This window comes from Dromiciops gliroides, chromosome 6 (genome assembly GCF_019393635.1).
Source record: "Dromiciops gliroides isolate mDroGli1 chromosome 6, mDroGli1.pri, whole genome shotgun sequence".
Taxonomy (NCBI): Eukaryota; Metazoa; Chordata; class Mammalia; order Microbiotheria; family Microbiotheriidae; genus Dromiciops; species Dromiciops gliroides.
Genome location: NC_057866.1, coordinates 23,020,067 through 23,038,877, shown reverse-complemented (window position 1 = coordinate 23,038,877; position 18,811 = coordinate 23,020,067). Strand labels below are relative to the sequence as shown.

The 18,811-nt window shown below is 39.2% G+C and overlaps 1 protein-coding gene across 6 annotated transcripts in view; it reads right to left on the bottom strand.

Annotated features, from left to right (window-relative positions):
* CELF1 (CUGBP Elav-like family member 1) overlaps positions 1-18,811 on the bottom strand; it is a 104,404-nt gene that overhangs the window by 40,166 nt on the left and 45,427 nt on the right. For 5 of the 6 annotated variants that reach the window (XM_043972445.1, XM_043972446.1, XM_043972441.1 and 2 more), the window contains exon 2: positions 7,022-7,059. The exons of the other annotated variant lie outside the window; for it this stretch is intronic. The gene's annotated coding sequence lies outside the window, so the exon portion shown is untranslated. The remainder of the gene's footprint in view (positions 1-7,021; positions 7,060-18,811) is intronic. 6 annotated transcript variants of the gene reach the window in all.

Sequence of the window (18,811 nt, the reverse complement as noted above, 5' to 3'; positions counted from 1 at the left end):
TCCCTCCCTCTGTCTCAGAGTCCCCTCACCTCATGAATGTTTTACCTTTCCCAAAGAAGGGATTTGGTTCTTATGCCAATAACACAGACCACAAACAACACAACTACAGACCACTAGTGTGCACAACAAGACCTGAGCTCAATATCACCTGTTATCTGAGCAACATTCCTCTCTGGTACTTTGAAATTCCCAGCTTTTAAGAACAGGCTCCATGTGTCTCAGTGACTGATACTAAGGCAAGAGAGATAGTGCTACAGATGTGTCCCTTCTTCAATACTAATATAGTATATAGACAAGTCAAAATCTCGTCTTTATTTTGACAGCATTCAACACGTTGCTGTCACTTCTGGCACTATCAGTTAAAAGAGAAATTTTTTGATTCTTGCTCAAAATTTATTTGTGCCAATTTTACTCCATTCAGAATCATGGTTTTGAGTATTTGGTCATCATCTGCCACAGGTAAGTATAGATCTACACTAGGCATGAACTACCTAACAGCATCCACTGTAACAGGCTTCTTATATATACTTTTTAAAAATTCAACATGTTCCAAAGCAACATGTGATATTGTAGAATCAGCAGAAGATAGAGCTATCGTTCAAAACTGCTTTACTGTCATAGGGAAAGAGTACAGTCTGCAGAAACTAGAATCATGTAGCTGGGAGGGTTAGAGCTCTATGGAGCACACTTTTTGCAGATCACTTGGGCCAAGGCAGCATTTACTAACAAGAGAACCAATCTGGGGATCCCAAAACAGCTGTCTTTTTCTCTCCTCATTCTAATTCTTTAATCTTCTGAAGGAGACAAGTTTAAGCAAATAAGAGAAGGGAAAAACAATCCAATCTATTTGCTTACAACAAAAATCAGACCATAAAACATACTTACACAGGGCTGGCATTCAAAGAGCAATGATCCACCATCATTTCTGGAAGGAAATCCAACTTAAACGCAGCCATCACCTCGCTCTTCTGTTCAAAATCAATAATCCTAAACTTGCTATACTTGTCTGACCAACAAATATATAAAGCTTAAAGACTCCTGAGCCTCACAACAACGACACACTAGAAAGAGCAGAAGAAGCTCAGGGAGACCAGCAGTAAATGACACAGACACAGGCTGGGATGGGAAAGGGGCAAGAGAGTAATGGATTAAAAAGGGGCTGTAACCATGTAAAAGGAGGCTCCGCTCTACACACAATGAAAGTGCTGATGCAGTAGGCTTGTTTTGTGTGGTTTTCCCTGGCAAAGCAGGACTAAGTGCACTGTCAGATAAACAGTGTCAGATTCATGAAGATAGCAATGGGTGATAGAGTGGAAGAAACACAAACTTGTTTCTCACTCCCCAAACTGCTTCCCCTAAACATCAGTTCCCAAAGTCCCCTAAAGCATGGGATTACCTGAACCAATAATCTCATCATTAAGATCTGTTACAGCTTCAGAATATTTTACAGAAAAAGAATTCTGGCTGTTTAACTTGAATTATAAACATAGCCCCTCTCTGAATGGCTTAACAATGGGTACAGTGCTAATTACTATATATGGTCACACATCCCAGGCAATCCTCCACTAAAGTCCTAGTCTAATACCTCATATCATGGTGCAGAGGTGACCCTAGTTTCTTAAAAAATTCTTGCAGCTTCTGCCTAATTTATGAAGCTTCAAGCATGAGTCCAACAATGGACTCTTTCCTAAGCATTTAGTTTAGCTGTTTGGAAAGACTTATCATCATGAGGCTAGTTATAAAACCAATTGTTTTTAGTCCACAACAACTCAGGAAGACTATCATCTAAGGTTAAGGGAGTAACTACACCCAAGAAATCACTGACCTTTCAGTCCTTTAAGTATTCCAGTGTCTCAAGGAAATAAGAAGGCCAAAGCGTACACGCCCCCACCCCTCACACTGGAAGGTGTGCCCAGTCAGCCACAACACTCTGGCCAATTGAGGAAGCAGTCAAGGAGGGGAGTATCCTGGGCCCTGAGGGATGAGCTGTTGCTTCCAATACTTCCTACCTTAGGACTCAGGGGCAAGTCCCTTCCCAATGTGAGCATCAGTTCCTCCATTTGTAAAATGAGAGGATTCGATCATAAAGCTTCCAAGTTCCCTTCCAGTTCTAAATTCTGTGATGTTCCCACCTAAATGAGCCAACCATATGCTTCTGAGAGGAGGGGTAGGGATATTTGGGGAGGGAGAACAAGTTGTATCTCTTTGCTTTATCAGCAGATAACAAGCAGTTTTCAAAAACCCTGGGTTCCTTATGACTGAGGCACAACATCAATATCATTAAATCATCTATTTCTTAAACAGTTTCTAAATAACGTTTATTCAGTTCTTTTGTTGGCCCTGATTTTTTTTTTAAAGTAACTTTTCTAAAAAGGCGTGAAGACCAATCATCAGTGTTAATAAAATTGAGATGTGTAGAACCCGCACATAAAAATTCTAATATGGATCAGCAGCAGAGATAAACATACAAATCAGACAGAAGCAATGTTACTGTTCCTGTTCCTGTTCTTCCCAAGCAACATTCAGGCAGTGACTTAAAACAACACTAAGAGGCCATTCTCTAGGAGACCTTCCTAGGCTCCTTGCCTTGTTTCCCTTTGATTCCATGTTCCTAGTACAAACTGGGAGAAAAAACTAACGACTCCAATTTGTTTTGTTGTTAAGGGGCATTTCTAGAGCTTTCTGGCTCACGTATTTGGAAGCTGTTTAGAAAAAGCAGGAGAGTTAATGCAGCATCCTAACAGCTGTTTTGATCATGACCAAGGGGGAACAATAATAGATATGGGGCAAGTTCTTTGCACCCTTTCCCCGTGCACACCTTATAATCTTGTTTGAGAGACAGCAGCCAGTAAACCCTAGCTTCACCTAGTGTAATACCAATCAAATTACATCTCTTTGCCCTAGTTTCCTTTCTACACAGAACAATACTGGACCCCTTCTATACAGTATTATTTGGTTCAACTTATTAGTAAATTCAACATGAAAATACTGTTGAAAAAGTAATCATCGAGATGCCAAGCAACTCAGGATAAGCAGAGAGCATGCAAGAATAAGCACTGTTAAGTGAATCAGAAAATTTCCCCTTATACACATACATTATGAAAATTCATGTGGCAAGTGTTACATGCTTAAACCTTCAACCAAAGTTGGAGAAAAGACTATTGGCTTAATTTCACACTAGCTTTATTAAGTTGGCTAAAATTGTCCCCTGGGCAACTTTTACCCTGCCATTAAAATTCAATTGAGCTTATTACTATAAAAATGCTACTTGGCTTTTAAAACCTAAGCCTCATATGCTAGGATCATAAACACCTGAGCACAACCTAGTGTTTGTTTGATAAACTGTTTAGGAAATAAATTCCCATTTATCAGAACTGCCAGCAAAGCACCACAAAATGTACCTGAGATACACTATGACCTTAGCTTTGATGAGGGTCTGATATTCAAAATACACAGAATAATAACAGAAATATGTGAGACCAAGGCACTACACTCTCTATGGGAGAAGTGGTAAAAAGATATGCTCCAAATCATCACTAAAAAGAGAAATCAAACTTTCTACCCAGCAACCTGTCAAAAATGTTAAAAGATGTGGACAGCCAACACTGGAGAGGTTCTCTGAAGAGAGCCCCACTGGAAACATGTTGGTGGTGCTATAAATAAATTGGTCTGACCATTTACAAAAGCAAGTGGGAATACAGGAAGGAAGGAAGGAAGGGAAGGAGAACGCGAGGAAGGCAGGGAGGGAAGGCCAGAGAATCACAGGTATAGAATGTAAGAAGGTCAGAAATAGAAAGTTCTCACTTATATTACAATATTCACAGAAGCCCTTTTGTACTAGCAGACAACTGAAATAAAGTGGATGCCATTCAAGTGGAGGACGGATAAGTAAATTGTATTACATGAATGTAATGAAATGTTGCTGCATAATTACACAAGAGAACTACAACTGTTCATAGAAATATGAACAATTCAAAAGGTAAGACAATATTTATAAGCACTGATACAGAATGAAATAAGAAGAACCAGGAAAATGATACCCAGTGACTATACAATGCAAATCAAATAATAAAAAGAACCTAAATGCCAGAGTTGAGAAAAGGCACCTGCTTCCTTTCATGGCAAAGGTGGAAGACGATGAATAGGGAATGATACACAGCCTTTGAGACACTGCTGATGCACTGCTTTGCTTGGTTTTGCTATTTATTTTCTCTTTCTTTTTTAATATTGTTAATACGAATATATGGATCACCTGGATTTGATGGAGGTACCTTATTAGCCAAGGGGAGTTTTATGAAACCCTGGATTAATAGGAGAAAAATGTCCTTCAACTGAACTCTGAACTGAACCCAGATAGCTAACAGATAAAAGACCTTACCTAGTGACTTCTTTTTCCTCACGATAATAAGTCCCTATCTTATGGTAACATCTGGGCATCCTCATCCTTGCCAAACCCTTTTTTGGAATCCTGTAGTCTTGTCATGATGCTTCTGTATTTCCTCCATACTTGTTATAACTGAAATTGTTAAACTGCTTTTTGCTTCTGGGTTGATTTTCTGTATCATACTATTTGACAACGCCCTGTAACCAGTGCACTAAAACCTTACATAAAACCTCAGAAATGGGGAGTCTTCTGAGCTTCTCCCTTAGGAGGGAAGTCTCCACATGTCATGTGTTTTGTTATATTTCTTCTGGGGACAATTAAATATTAAACGGATATTTTTTTCTGTCTGTCTCTGATCTGTTTTCATAGGTATGTTTTTTTTCTATCTGTCTCTGATTTGTAGGAGAAATTAAACATTATTTCTCTGATCTGGTTCATTGTAGGAGACAGGCAGATATATCATGTTCTCTTTCTAGTTAGTAGGAGATATAATATTATAATTTCTCTGATCTGTTTTTTTTTCTTTTTTTTTTTTTGGTGAGGCAATTGGGGTTAAGTGACTTGCCCAGGGTCACACAGCTAGTAAGTGTTAAGTGTCTGAGGCCGGATTTGAACTCAGGTACTCCCGACTCCCCTGATCTGTTTATTAATATCTGTTTATTAATTTGTAGGAGAGGGGCAGCTAGGTGGCACAGTGGATAGAGCACCAGCCCTGGAGTCGGGAGTACCTGAGTTCAAATCCGGCCTCAGACACTTAACACTTACTAGCTGTGTGACCCTGGGCAAGTCACTTAACCCCAATTGCCTCACTAAAAATAAATAAATAAATAATTTGTAGGAGAAATTAAACATTATTTCTCTGATCTGTTTGTAGGAGGCAGGCAGATACAAAAGCTATATTTTAATATTCGACAATATTTGTTACAAAGTAAAGTTCATAGGGGAAAAAAAGAACAAGTAGATTTTGAAAATAAATGTTATTTTGCAAATAAGAAACCAAACCGTATAAACAAAGATAAACCAGTTTTACTGAAGATATTTTAAAGAAAGTACGTTGTCAAGTTGAAAGCACTGTGTTTTCAGATCACTTTGAAAGCTGAACGGAGGGTGACCCAAAGTGCCTCAAGTAACTTAAGGCAGGGAGACCCACTAACGAGCTATAAAACAGTTCAGGTAGAAGGTGATTTTGGCTGGCTATGTGAGGAATGAAGTATGCATAAGACATAAGTTTTAACTTCCCTCACTTGTAAAATCTTTTCCAGCACAGACTGTGCATGTTAAGGGGGAACAAAGAAAGGAGGAAAAGCCAGAGCTGAGATTTCCTTGAGAGAGGAATCCTTCCTTGGTAAAGACCCTTTCTCTACCAATGCAAATCTTCACCTATTCTGTACCTCAGTCTCAGAACTACCTGGAATACAAAAAGAGTGATTTTGTCCAGCAAAATCCTCCGGATGGATTAGAGACAAGCCTTCAAACCAGATCTTTCTACCTCCAAATCTAGATTTCTAGCCACTACTCTCTGGCTGTCTCACTAAAATGCTTGAGAATCTCTTAATTCAAAATCTCAGTGGAAGAGGGAAACCAGAGATATGTCACAACTATTCAACTTTAGAGAAAGGAAAAAATGCGGAAATGGGCAAAACTGAAAGGTATATAGTTGATTCAATTAACAGAAGGTTACTTAGGAGAAAATTTAACAGCTTACTGGGTGTTTGTCAAGACTGAAAAAACAAAACAAAAAACAAAAAAGAGGCAACTGACCAAACAAAATTCCCAGCAAAGCTAAAAGGAGAGGTCAAATAAAAGACATCTTTTGTTTTTTTCAAAAGGGAAAATAGGCCAAGTGAGAATTGACTTCTCAGCCTACAAAATCAACTTTTAAGTCAAGTAAAAACAAAAAATTAGTTGAGGAAAAGAAATGTGAGAACAATTTTGCAAGAAACTAAGAGGGTCTTAGAAGACACAACTTTAATGAAGAAAGCTGGAGAATTGATGAGTCTGCTTGTTGATCATGGAGCTAAAAATAAAAAGTCAGAAATGAAAAAAATCACAAAGATCCACTGAATCTGACTTAAAAATCCCCCCTCTATAATGTGAGAGATGCGGTCCTCTGCCTTTGATTGAAGACCCGTAAAAGGAGCAAACCCAGTTCTGGAAGATACCGGCCTTTTGGCTAGTTCTTATTGTCAAGAGGTTTTCTGTACAGCAAGTCTAAGTTTTTCTCTGCAATTTCCCACTATTGCTCCTAGTTGAGCCCTTTGGGGACCATCCAGAACCAGACTGACACTCAGAAGAGAGAACTGCAGAGGCCATCCAGTTTAAGCTGAACAAAAATACCTTCTACAAGATGCCTGGCAAGGGGCCCCACCATGCTTTGCTTAAAGGCCTTTTGGGAAGGGAAGAAGGAAATAATCATTCAACACAGCACTTCCTATGTGCCAGGCACTGTACAGTTTTATCTCAAAGAAAGAGAAAAATGATCCAAAAAATGCTTCTAAATAGCAGCAGGCATAAAAGAAAATGTCCAAATGTCTTGAGATATAAAAAAGGGAAGCCTTCATCTTTCTGAAGGCAGTTTTTCAATGTATTGTACTAATTGGGGATTATTTAATAGGAAAACCTCCATCAGGCCCATACCTGTAGTTTCACACCTCTCCTCTGGATTTGTCTTCACTCTAGAAAACAAAGAAAACACATAACAGTAATTAAGTGTTCCATGTCCAACAAAGTATCTTTGACACTACAACTGGTGTTTCCACATTTATTGCTTCCTTCTGAAGAAAAGCCCTTTCACCATCATGGCAGAGGATAGGAAAAAAATGAATTATTTCACTCTCCTGGTATATATAATGCCACCTAATATGTCAAAGTATAATTACAAATCAATATAACATAAAAGGGAACCAACAGGTTTAGGAAATTGCCTAAAGCTAGCTTGTCAAAAAAAACTATGAATCCCTGACAATCTGAGTCCCCACTATGTAACTTTTAGATCACATCCCTACTCTTGGGAATTTTTGGAAGAAACTCTCTTCTCAGTATTAGAAATAATATATATTTTTTAAAAACCTGGTATTACTAATGATACTACTCGAAGCCTCCTAGTCCTACCAGAAAGAAATTGAGTTCTTGCCTAAGTAAATGAATTTTGGAGACCCCAGAGTTAGTGGTAGACCACAGAAACCAAAGAAATCTCAAGATGGGAAAGTTAATAGAAGGGAAAAAGCAAGCTGGGAAACCACAAAACCAATCTGTCCAGTCATGTTAAAAATAAAGCTCTTATGGGTAAGTAAGGATCAAGGACAAATTGTTTGCTAGAAATCCCACCAATGTGTGTTCACACCAACTATTAGCAGCAATATATCTGATGCTGCTGTCTATGCCTGACCCACTCTTGTGAAAGTAAAGAGCAGCTTCTAGTTACAATGGGACAATAACTTCTACTATAGAAAGTATAAAAGAATTGTAAAAGACATTCATCAAAGCAATAAGGGAACAAACACTTAACAATATGGATAGCTATGATCAAGAGAAGATCTAATTTCTTAACCAATTTTCAGGTCTCAGGCTAAGTGGTTATGGGGGACATAATACCAGATGTGCTTTACAAGTGGGAAATATTAAGCAGTAAGTACTTTTTCTAGCACAGAGCTCTAGAAGAAGCTGGAGGAAATCTTGCCAAGATGGCTGCCTGAGAGGGAGGCAATCTAACCCAATTCCCATACAATGACATCAGCAAAAATGCTCAAATTTGTTCTAGATTAAATAATGATCAAGAAAGCCAAGGTAAAACTGACTCTTTCCACTGAAAAAGAGGTCAACCAGGAGCCCATTGGCATTAAGAAAGGGGGCTGTCAGAAAAGCCAGGGTCTGGCATGAACCATCAGAGACTAATGATCAGCAAGGCTCTCCACTGCTTTCATTTTTTGTTTTGGTTTGGTTTTGGTTTTTTGCAGGGCAATGAGGGCTAAGTGAGTTGCCCAGGGTCACACAGCTAGTAAATGTCAAGTATCTGAGGCCAGATTTGAACTCAGGTCCTCCTGAATCCAGGGCTGGTGCTTTATACACTATGCCACCTAGCTGCCTCCTCTCCATTGCTTTAGAAGCAGCTGAGATGGTACAGTGGATAGAGTGCTGGCTCTAGGGTAAGAAAGATGAGTTCAAATCCAGCTTCAGACACTTATTAACTGTGTGACCCTGGGAAAGTCACTTAACCTGTGCTTTTCCCAGCTTCCTCATTTGTAAAATGAGAATAATACTAGTATCTACCCTCTAGGATGGACGTGAGGATCAACTGAAATAATAATTGTTATGGGCTTAGCACAGTGTCTGGTGCATGGTGATTGCTAAATATTCATTATTATCATAATCATTATTGTTATCATTATTATTTATCAAATGTTTTACATTTAGCTTAAATGCCATAGCATCTTGGAAGCTTTAGATATAGGGGCTAAAAAAAAAAAAAGAGCCATAGCTGTACTTTTTGTAGTAGCAGAGGTAAACAAAGTGGACACTCACTGAGAAATGGGTGAACAAATAGATGACTACTATTTCACAGTAATATATTATTAATAATAATTCAGAGAAACGTGGGGAAATCTTAAAGAACTGACAATCAGGAAAATTACATATACAACAACCACAATAATATTAATAGGAATTGTGATGCCATTAGTCATAACCAACTTTGCCAGAAATGAGGAGGCTGTACCTCAGCTACAGAATGCATATATGCTACAAGGCTTGGTAACCGTATTCCCGGGTTTAATTACTTTTCTTTCTTACAAAGACAAAAGGAGGGCCTATAAGGCATTATTAATTCTTGGTTATGTTGTGATATGTAAATAAAAGAAAGCAATAAAACTGTTTAAAGAACACAATGTAGTATCAGTCACATCTTCCCTAAATAGTAACACATCATCATCATCAAATGGCCATTACTAAAATACTGGTTGTGGAAGAATAAAGCCAACTGGCCTACAAAGGAACTGAATTCATAAAACTATTCTCACTTGCCCTGGTACTCTAAGCCAAGCAATGGAGAGGGCATGCTCAGGGCTCATTATGCCACTCTTCATTCAGCATAACCTGATCAACCAAGTTTTTCTGAAAAAAAGGAGAAAAAACAAGGGCAAAGCAAAACATTTAATTAGCAGAAGTACAAACAGATGGTACTGTAAGAATACAAATGATGGGATAACCAGGTGGCAAAGCAGACAGAGCACTGGATCTGGAATGAGGAGGACCTGAGTTCAAATGTGACCTCAGACACTTACTAGCTCTACGACCGTGGACAAGTCACTTAGCCCCAATTGCTTCCAAGAGAGAGAGAGAGAGAGAGAGAGAGAGAGAAATACAAATGAGATCTGAGTTCTAACCAAAGAAACTTAATAGCTAATAATAGCTGTTCTCTTTTTAGGCAGTGGAGATTTTTGTAACAATGCAAATACAATATTGGGAGTGTGCCAAATAACCTAGATAATTCAAAATGGTAGATGATCTCCCCCAAGTCTTATATCTTATGTGTGTGTTTGTATATTTTTGACAGAGCATTTAGCTACTTATCCTGTGTTAGGATGAAATTAACATCAGTTTAAGTTCAAAAAACCACATATCAACCAACAGACTAGTTATTTCCTTGGTGATGAGAAAAAAAATGAGGCCTAGATGAAATACTGTCCACAAAGTTGATAAGCCACATACATGTATAAGCAAACAAGACAGAATAATGTTGAGGTCCATAATAAGGAAGGTTATATATCTTCCTATGGTGGACTATTGAACAGGCAACTGTAAAAGGACTTCACTGAGGATGCAAAGCATGAAATAATTACTAATTTCTATTCAATTCCTTTAATTTTATAATGTCCATGGCTTTATAAAAGATCAACACCATTAGCTCGGATTGCCAGCACTGGATAGAAAGGGCTTTTTAAATCCATGGAGGGTGTAGTATTTATGACTTTCCCCCAGGGATGAAAGAACAGCCCATTCCTACTTAAGTAGCCTCGGGACTAGTTTACACTAGGGAACCATTCAGCTTTTATTAGTGAATGGGACAACTACCCTATGGCAGCTCCCGTCAGAAGGAAAGGTTTGGCTTAAGAGAACCTGAGCAGACTCCTAGCTATCACCTCCTAGTAGCGTGACCCTGAGCAAGTTGTCACCATTTCGGTTTCGTGTGTAAAATGAGCACTAGCTAACCTGTAGGGATAAGACACAAAGCACCTGTTCTTCCTCCAGGGGAGACAGTATGAAGCGCATCCTCCTGTTTCTTCTCTGTAGACGCCCAAGTTCAGAGGATGAGCTAGGCCCATACCTTTCAGTCATCCCTTATCCTCTCAGGGAGTGTGCCATTCAATACTCTCCTTACCTCAATAACCAACACTTGGAGTCCGTGGCTGCCCTTCCGGACCACCACTCTCCTCTAAGTACTGTCTTACCTTATCACTAAAAGTTAGTTCCTCGAGGCAAGGGGCTGTCTGGCACTTAGCACAGTGCCAGGTTTTACAAGTGTTTCTTCTCTGCTTCCCCCATTTATTCGTTACAAAAAAGAATTTATGGGGGCAGCTAGGTGGTGCAGTGGATAAAGCACCGGCTCTGGATTCAGGAGGACCTTAGGTCAAATCTGGCCTCAGATGCTTGACACTTACTAGCTGTGTGACCCTGGGCAAGTCACTTAACCCTCACTGCCCTGCCCCGCCCCAAACCCCAAAAACAAAAAATACAAAAAAGATTTTCTCTAAATTAAACTCTTAAACCCAACCCTCTAAAAACTTCCCAATTTCTCTCAAAGAGAATCACCATTCTTTCATCACCTAAGACAGTACACAATTTATGAGACACAGTAGATTCTTCTCTCTCACCAACCTTCCAGGCAAGTCCACTCATTCAGCATCTCTCAAATCAGAACCCTTATTTTCATTCTCACACTACCATTACCCTAATTCAGGGCCTCCAAGTGAGCGTCTCCCCTTGATGATAGCAATACCCTAAGTGGTCCCTCGTCCCCTCCTTTCTCCAATTCCTTCTGCCTCTAGAATAAAGTCTATAATTTAAAATTCCTTTCTTAGAAATCAGATTTTCTTAAAATGTAAGCATATTACCTGTACAGTAAAATTTAAAATCTAACTCCTTAGTAAAAAGTGAGATTTTTTTCCATTGAATTTTAACTATTTGACTAATTAAACAAAGCAAAAAAGCATTCCATCATTCCATGCTAAGTGACCAAAGACTTCAGGATAATTAATTATAAGAGGCTTCACAATCAAGAAAGTATACCTTATATCTCAAAGAACCATCAATATGTTGCCTTTTAAGACTCCTGTATTAATGAAAAGTATTCCAAGTACTCAAAATCAGCATGGTAAGAATAGGGATTTCTTAACTCTCTTCCATCCGTTTACTACAGTAAGCAATGACATTTTTTACTTCTGAAAGTAGACATTTAGTGAATGACTAATGAATGCTTGAAACAAGTCTACATATTTTAGTACTCTATACTCTTAGAATGTAGAAAAAGGGAATTTATAAAGTATATTTCTCTCTCCCTTCTCTTTCCTTTCAAATTAACTCATGAAACCTCATTAGTTACCATTTCTCCTCCCCTCAAATGAACAGTTTCAGTTACAGTTACAGGAGAAAAAAGTATCTCATTTTCTGTTCTTACTACTTTTGTACCTGGGTGTTTAGTTTAAATGTGTATGCGCGCATGTATGTGTATTGAGATGTATGATATTCAGTCACTTTCATTCCTGAACCTCCAGGAAATGTCCTCTCATACTGAATTTGTTGGCAAGGCCTGTCATTTTTCACCTCTGCAACATTCCCCCTTCTGTCTTCTGACACCCCCACTGTGGGGCAGGGCCTTATCCCCCTCCAGCCTGCACTGCTACAAATAGTTTCCTGGTGGATCTGCCGCCTCTCCAGTCCACCCTCCATTTAGATGGCCAAGTGACTTTCCTAAAGTGCAGGTCTGATCACTAATAAACTCCAGTGGCTCCAACACAAAATGCTTTTTGGCATTCGAATCTCCTCTTCACAGCCTAGACCCTTCCTCCCTATCATTCTTCTTACACCTTACTCCCTACCCGGTTCTATCCAGTGGCCCTGGCCACTGGCTGGTCCATGAACAGGGCAATTCTTCATCTCTTGGCTCTGGACATCTTCTCTGACTGTCCCCCACCCCTGGAATGCCCTCCCTGCTCATCTTCACCTAAGGGCTTCCTTTAATCCCAACCACAATGCCATCTTTTACGGGAAGCCTTTCCCAAACCCTCTTAATTAATTAATCGATTAATTAATTGATTGATTAGGAGGGCCTTTGATTTCCTATTTATCCTGCATGTAGCCTGCTTTGTATAGTTGTTTGTGTGTTGTCCTTCCCCATTTGATTGTAAGTTCTTTGGGGGCAGAGACCATCTTTTGTCTCTTTTTGTATCCTCAAGCTTACAGGGCTCCTAGTGAGTACTTAACAAATGTCTATTGATTGATGTCAAGGGTAGAGAAGTGAGGCAATGAAAATAGTAATTTAGATTTGTGAAGGAAAATGGTCCTTAGTTCAATCTCCCCACTTCAGTTCCTTTATCTTCATCACCCTGGCAGCCATAGTAGGCACTGTAGGGAGCCTGAAAACAGCCAGTTATTAGAGCACAGATGGGGATTCACACATGGTAGGAGTGGCAAATGAATAGCTTTCAGCTCTGCAAATTACCTATGCAGTGGGATCTAACTAGTTTTTTTACCTAACATTTTAGTTATGTAGATATATATTATTTGGCCACTGCTGCTCATGGCTCCTGTCAAAAGAGATGTGAAAAGTTATGGGGCAGATAAGTGCCCCTAAGGGACTTCCACTCCACAAAACAGGAATGTTTGCAAAGGCCTAGAGACCATGAAAGGGAACTTCTCCATTTTGAATGGCTAGCTACCTTAACACAACCACCTAATACTCATTTGACCCTTCCATAAACATTTGTGGATTACTGGCTCAAATTCAGTCTTAGTCTCTCTGCCCTGCCATAAGCCCAAATCTGTTTTATTCAATGAGTCCACCAAACACTACTCACTCAAATTACATTTTCATTTCATTCCCACTTCTCCAACTCATCTCAGCTATACCATATGGTAGTCCCCATGTAGGCACAATGTGACAACTTTTTCTAGAGCACTGATAAAATTTAAAAGTAGCATATAACCTTAATTTTTTTGTTAAGGATTTCTATAACATTGATGTTCTGAAAGAATTTTATAATTAGTATTTATTGCCCAAAACACCCATAACAAATTAAACTCAGTATTTTCATAACTATTCTACTGAAGAAATTAGCACATAAGAATACTTAGTTACCTGAAAACCCAGGTGGGACCTGGAACCAAAGGTTCCATAGGGACAGATAGTTACTTGGCAAATAAGGGATGATTCTGCAATATACCCAACATTAGAAATAAAACCAAGGGGGCAGTTAGGTGGCACAGTGGATAGAGCACCAGTCCTGGATTCAGGAAGGACCTGAGTTCAAATCCAGCCTCAGACACTTAACACTTACTAGCTGTGTGACCCTAGGCAAGGTCACTTAACCCCAATTGCCTCACCAAAAAAAAAAAAAGAAAGAAAGAAAGAAAAGAAAAGAAAAAAGAAATAAAGAAAGAAAACCAAGATTACAATTCCCAGTACAAGTGGACAGAGGTTTGCTCTTATGCAGAGGTGTCAAACACACAAGCCCATGAGTCTCAGGGGGTCCACAATTTCTCCCAAGTGTGGGTGTAACCAGAGTAAAATGTAATTCAGAAATATTTCACAAAATAAATAAAACATAGATAAACAAAAAAAAAGAGAAAGAAATAAAATCAGGCAAGTGAAAAGATTCTTGGAAGAATAACTATAAAGTTAAGAAATACTATAAGGGCCACGATACTTATTTTCTGAATCACTGAGTAGATTCCAATTAAGGTCAATATACTGGATTACTTTATCAATTATCCTAAGTAGCTCCCTGACAAAAACTTTTTGAGGCAGTTAAGTGGCATAGTAGACAGAGTGCTGGCCTGGTGTCAGGAAGACCTGAGTTCAAATTCAGCCTCTGGGACTTACCAGCCATGTGACTGGGTCAATTATGCTTCAATTTCTTCAAGTGTAAAATGGGGATAACCTCATAGAGCTGCTGTGAAAATCAAATGAGGTAGTTTGGCATTTAATAAATGCCTGCTCCAGCCTTTCCCTTTTTAACATATTCACCCAGTGATGCGACACGGCTATAAAACTAAGGCTAAGGAGGTCTCATATACAGCAAAACATTCATTGTGTCACTTTAAATGTCACCCATTGCCCCTAACCAGAGCCATCCGAAGGCTGACTGCTCCCTGGACATCTTCCTCTCATGACGCAGCATTGTTCCATATGGTCTTTTCAGCTCTGATATATGGCATGTATACAATCCCTCTCCCCTTTCCACTTCTAAGTAGAAAGAGTAATCAAATCAACACAACCACTTCTGCATTTCATAGAAAGGATATGTCAATCAATTCTTATGATTCCAATCACCATTTCTTCTACTTGCCTAACCAAAACAGCTCCCAGGCCTCCCTCTCTTCTAATATTTGGTCTTTCCCATTAGAAATTAAGCTTCTGTACGTGACAAAAGGCAACTAGGTGGATCAGTGGTTAGAGTTGAATTCAAATCCAGCCTCAGACACCTACTAGCTGTGTGACCCTGGGCATCCACGGGAGAAAGAATGGCAAACCACTCCAGTATCTTTGCCAGAAAACTCCATGGACAGCATTGGCATCCATACAGGTCCCGTTGGATACAAGTGAATAACAAGGTCAGGGATTGTCTTCCTTTTTGTATTTTTATTTTCAACACTTAGCACAATGCTTAAAGGACTCTAGTGAGTATTTCATAAATGTTTTCCATTCATTCATATACTAATATCATGGGAGGTTATTGTGTTGTAAGAAACGATCAATATGAAAAGCATGAGAAAATCCATGAAGTGATACCAAGAGGAATAAATTACCCAATTGTGTAATTTAAGATTCTAAATGTGGATTCTAATCTGTTCCCCAGTTTTGGGGGAAACTGACTAAAATCTCTGATAAAACGAGTTTAGGTTTTTAAGGGTTTATTGAAAAATAGAAAGAAAAAGATTGAGAACAGAATTCCAACAGCCTGGCTGGCATTCCTATCTTTCCTCAAATTTCCTGTGAAGTCCTCTGCCGCCGCCGCCACCACCACCATCAAGTCAGGAACCCAAAAGAGCTCTCCGTGCAGGCCCTCTTTCCTCCTTCCCTGTCTCCTCCCAGAAAATAGGAGGCTCCTCAAGGTTGATTGGCTAGTAGCCTTGATAGACAGCACCCATGAGCAAACATCACTTCCTGAAGCCAAGGAAAAGCCATATGGCCTTGCCCTCTGAGGCATTTTCCTCATGGCGGAGCTTTCCCACAGCAAGTCTTCAGTAAGTGGCATCATTCCAATCATTACACAATGTACACAATGACTACAACTCTATAAACAGAAAAAACAAGTTTTTCCCCTGAAACACTGTCATCATAATGACTGAGTTTGGTTCAGAAGAGACACGAAAACCTGCACCTCCCTCCGTACTTCTCAAAAGGGATGGATCCAGTTTTCAGAATGGTGCATATACTGCCAGACTCAGTGAATGTGTTGGTTAGTTGTACTTAATTTTTTCCTTCTTTCTTATTAATTACAAAGAATGACTCTATAATGAGAATGGAAAGGGGAAGGAGGGGGGGGGAGAGGTGATATAAAAACAAGATATAAACTTTTTTTAAAACTTTGAAAACTATGTTCAGGGGCAGCTAGGTGGCGCAGTGGATAGAGCACTGGCCCTAGATTCAAATCTGACCTCAGACACTATACAGTTACTAGCTGTGTGACCCTAAGCAAGTCACTTAACCCCAATCGCCTCACAAAATAAATAAATAAGTAAACAAACAACCAAAGAAATAAATGAAAATTATGTTCATCTCCAAAGAATCAAAACTGCTGGTGACCCAAAGGCAATAGGGAAATGTATGGTAGGAATGAGGCTGTAGCACCCAACTGTGATTTGTTGGTTAGAAATAGTGCAGAAGGGGGCAGCTAGGTGGCGCAGTGGATAAAGCACCAGCCTTGGATTCAGGAGGACCTGAGTTCAAATCTGGCTTCAGCCACTTGACACTTACTAGCTGTGTGACCCTGGGCAAGTCACTTAATCCTCATTGCCCTGCAAAAAAAAAAAGAAAAGAAAAGAAATGGTGCAAAAGACTTTGCATGAAAAAGACATGCAGAAAAAGAGGTGGGTAGGTCATGTAGCAAAAGCAAGGGACAACAGCCCCAAAGATTGCTGTTCTTTAAATTTCTTCAAATTTTTTTTTTTAAAGTTCAATTGGGTAGAGATCCTCCTCCACCATGTCCTTATCTGTATAAGAAGGCACAGAGGGACTGCCATTTGAACCTGTAGCAGGAGTCCCCACATTGAAGAGATCGTGGATTTCCCAAAATTTGGCAACTAAGGCAACTCAAAGGAACTACATAGACTATCTTCAAGGGATTTTAAATACATTACCACATTTGAGATTCAAAAGCTATCAACTGCTTACTGTGTGCCTGGCCCAATGCCAGGTGCTAGGAATACAAATACAATAACTAAATAGAAAACAATTAAATGGCTACTTTTGGTGGATTGCTGGTATTTTTAATGTTATACTCCTGGCATGTTATCTGCTCTCCGAAAATACTGGTTACTAGTCCTAATAACTTAGCTTGGATCTCAAGGTATTTCAAGTCCAGTTCCTTTCCTTTTTTTTTTTATTTTTTTTGGGGGGGGGGGCGGTTCCCAGTTCCTTTTCAATATGGCTTTAAGAAGTGGCTTCACCTTCACCTTATAACTAAAGGCATCTTTTTCCTGCTATTCCTCCAGGGATAGGTTAAATCCCAACATGTATAAAAGAATAATTCTCTGATGACCACAAATCAAAAATACTGATCAAACCACCACTCCTCTAAAGCAAGCTTTTTTGCTTTCTACTTTTAATAGCTGAAATTTGTGTGATAACCTAGGTGTCCTAACAGTGGCCCAAATGTAGTTTGCATTATGTCTTGCCTTCCTAAATTCTCTCAGACATTCAACTCATGCTCCTGCAGCAAGCAGTGCAAATAGTGAAGCTGGTTTCATAACAAAATTGGGAACCCCCTTTTTGATCACACAAATGCATATATCTGTACATTTTCTTCTGTCAACCTTCCCAGCCAGCCAGAGTGCAACATTAGCTGGATTCCAGTAAGGAAGGCAAGGGCCAGGGTGAGACACCATGTCAAAACAAGTTCTATAAATATAGCTATTGGCTTAGTATCTCAGAAAGGAATCAAAACAGCTTCAAGTCTGAATAGAAAATTTAATGTCTTCACAACTTTTCACTTCATGACTCTGAACAGAAGACCTAGAGACTACAGAATTATCCTTTTCACATTATTATCTTGTCTCCCTATCCTTCTTCCTAATCTCTAGGTGAGGTTTAATACAGCCTATATCCCAACTATGAATTCACCACATCTATGGTCATTGTCTCCTCACTCTCTTCCTTCCCCACTTTTCCTATAAATCTATCTCCACACACCCAGGCTCCGTTCCCACTTATGTTAAGTGACTACCACGGGAAAAACCTTTACAGATTATCTTACATCTCTATCATCGTCATCTCTATCAACCTAGACTGAGCAGCCAACTTCCCTACTTGCACCATCTGTCCTAACACCACCCAGAGCAAGGAAACACGAACAAGGGCATTCATGCAGTATTGTTCCGTATGGTCTTTTTTTAAGGAGGTTTGTCCAGCTCTGATAAAAGACAGAAACTTTATTCAATCCCTTTCTGTTCTTACATTTCATAATTCTACAAAACTATAAACAACAGATCCAGAATCTAGAATGTGATGACATTCTACCATCTGTAACACGCATATTTATAAGCTTTATGGCAAGGCAGAACAAAAACACCACTGGATTCCCAGTCCTTCTTCCCCATCACTATCTACTTCAGTCAGTCAACGAAAAATAGATCATTTAGCAGAAAGTCAAGATTCATGCCACCAAAAGAATGATCAAATTAATCCAATCCTAACCCAATCAAGCTCTAGACACCTTATGATTAAGGAAGTTGGGTAAACATGCACCACTATATTCTTTCAACCCTTTCCCACCGTTCTGAAAGCACCCTTCTAAAAACAATTTCATATTTAAATACCCATTAACATATTTTCCTGTATTTTCTTCAAACCATTAATAAAACCCCAGCTGCTCCTCAATCCCTCCTGTTCTCCATATCTAGTCTGGCAGTGCTTTGATTTCATTTTGGTTTGTAAAATGAGAACTGAGAAAATGAAGAAAATTATTAAATCAAGAGTTTGAGCATATGCCC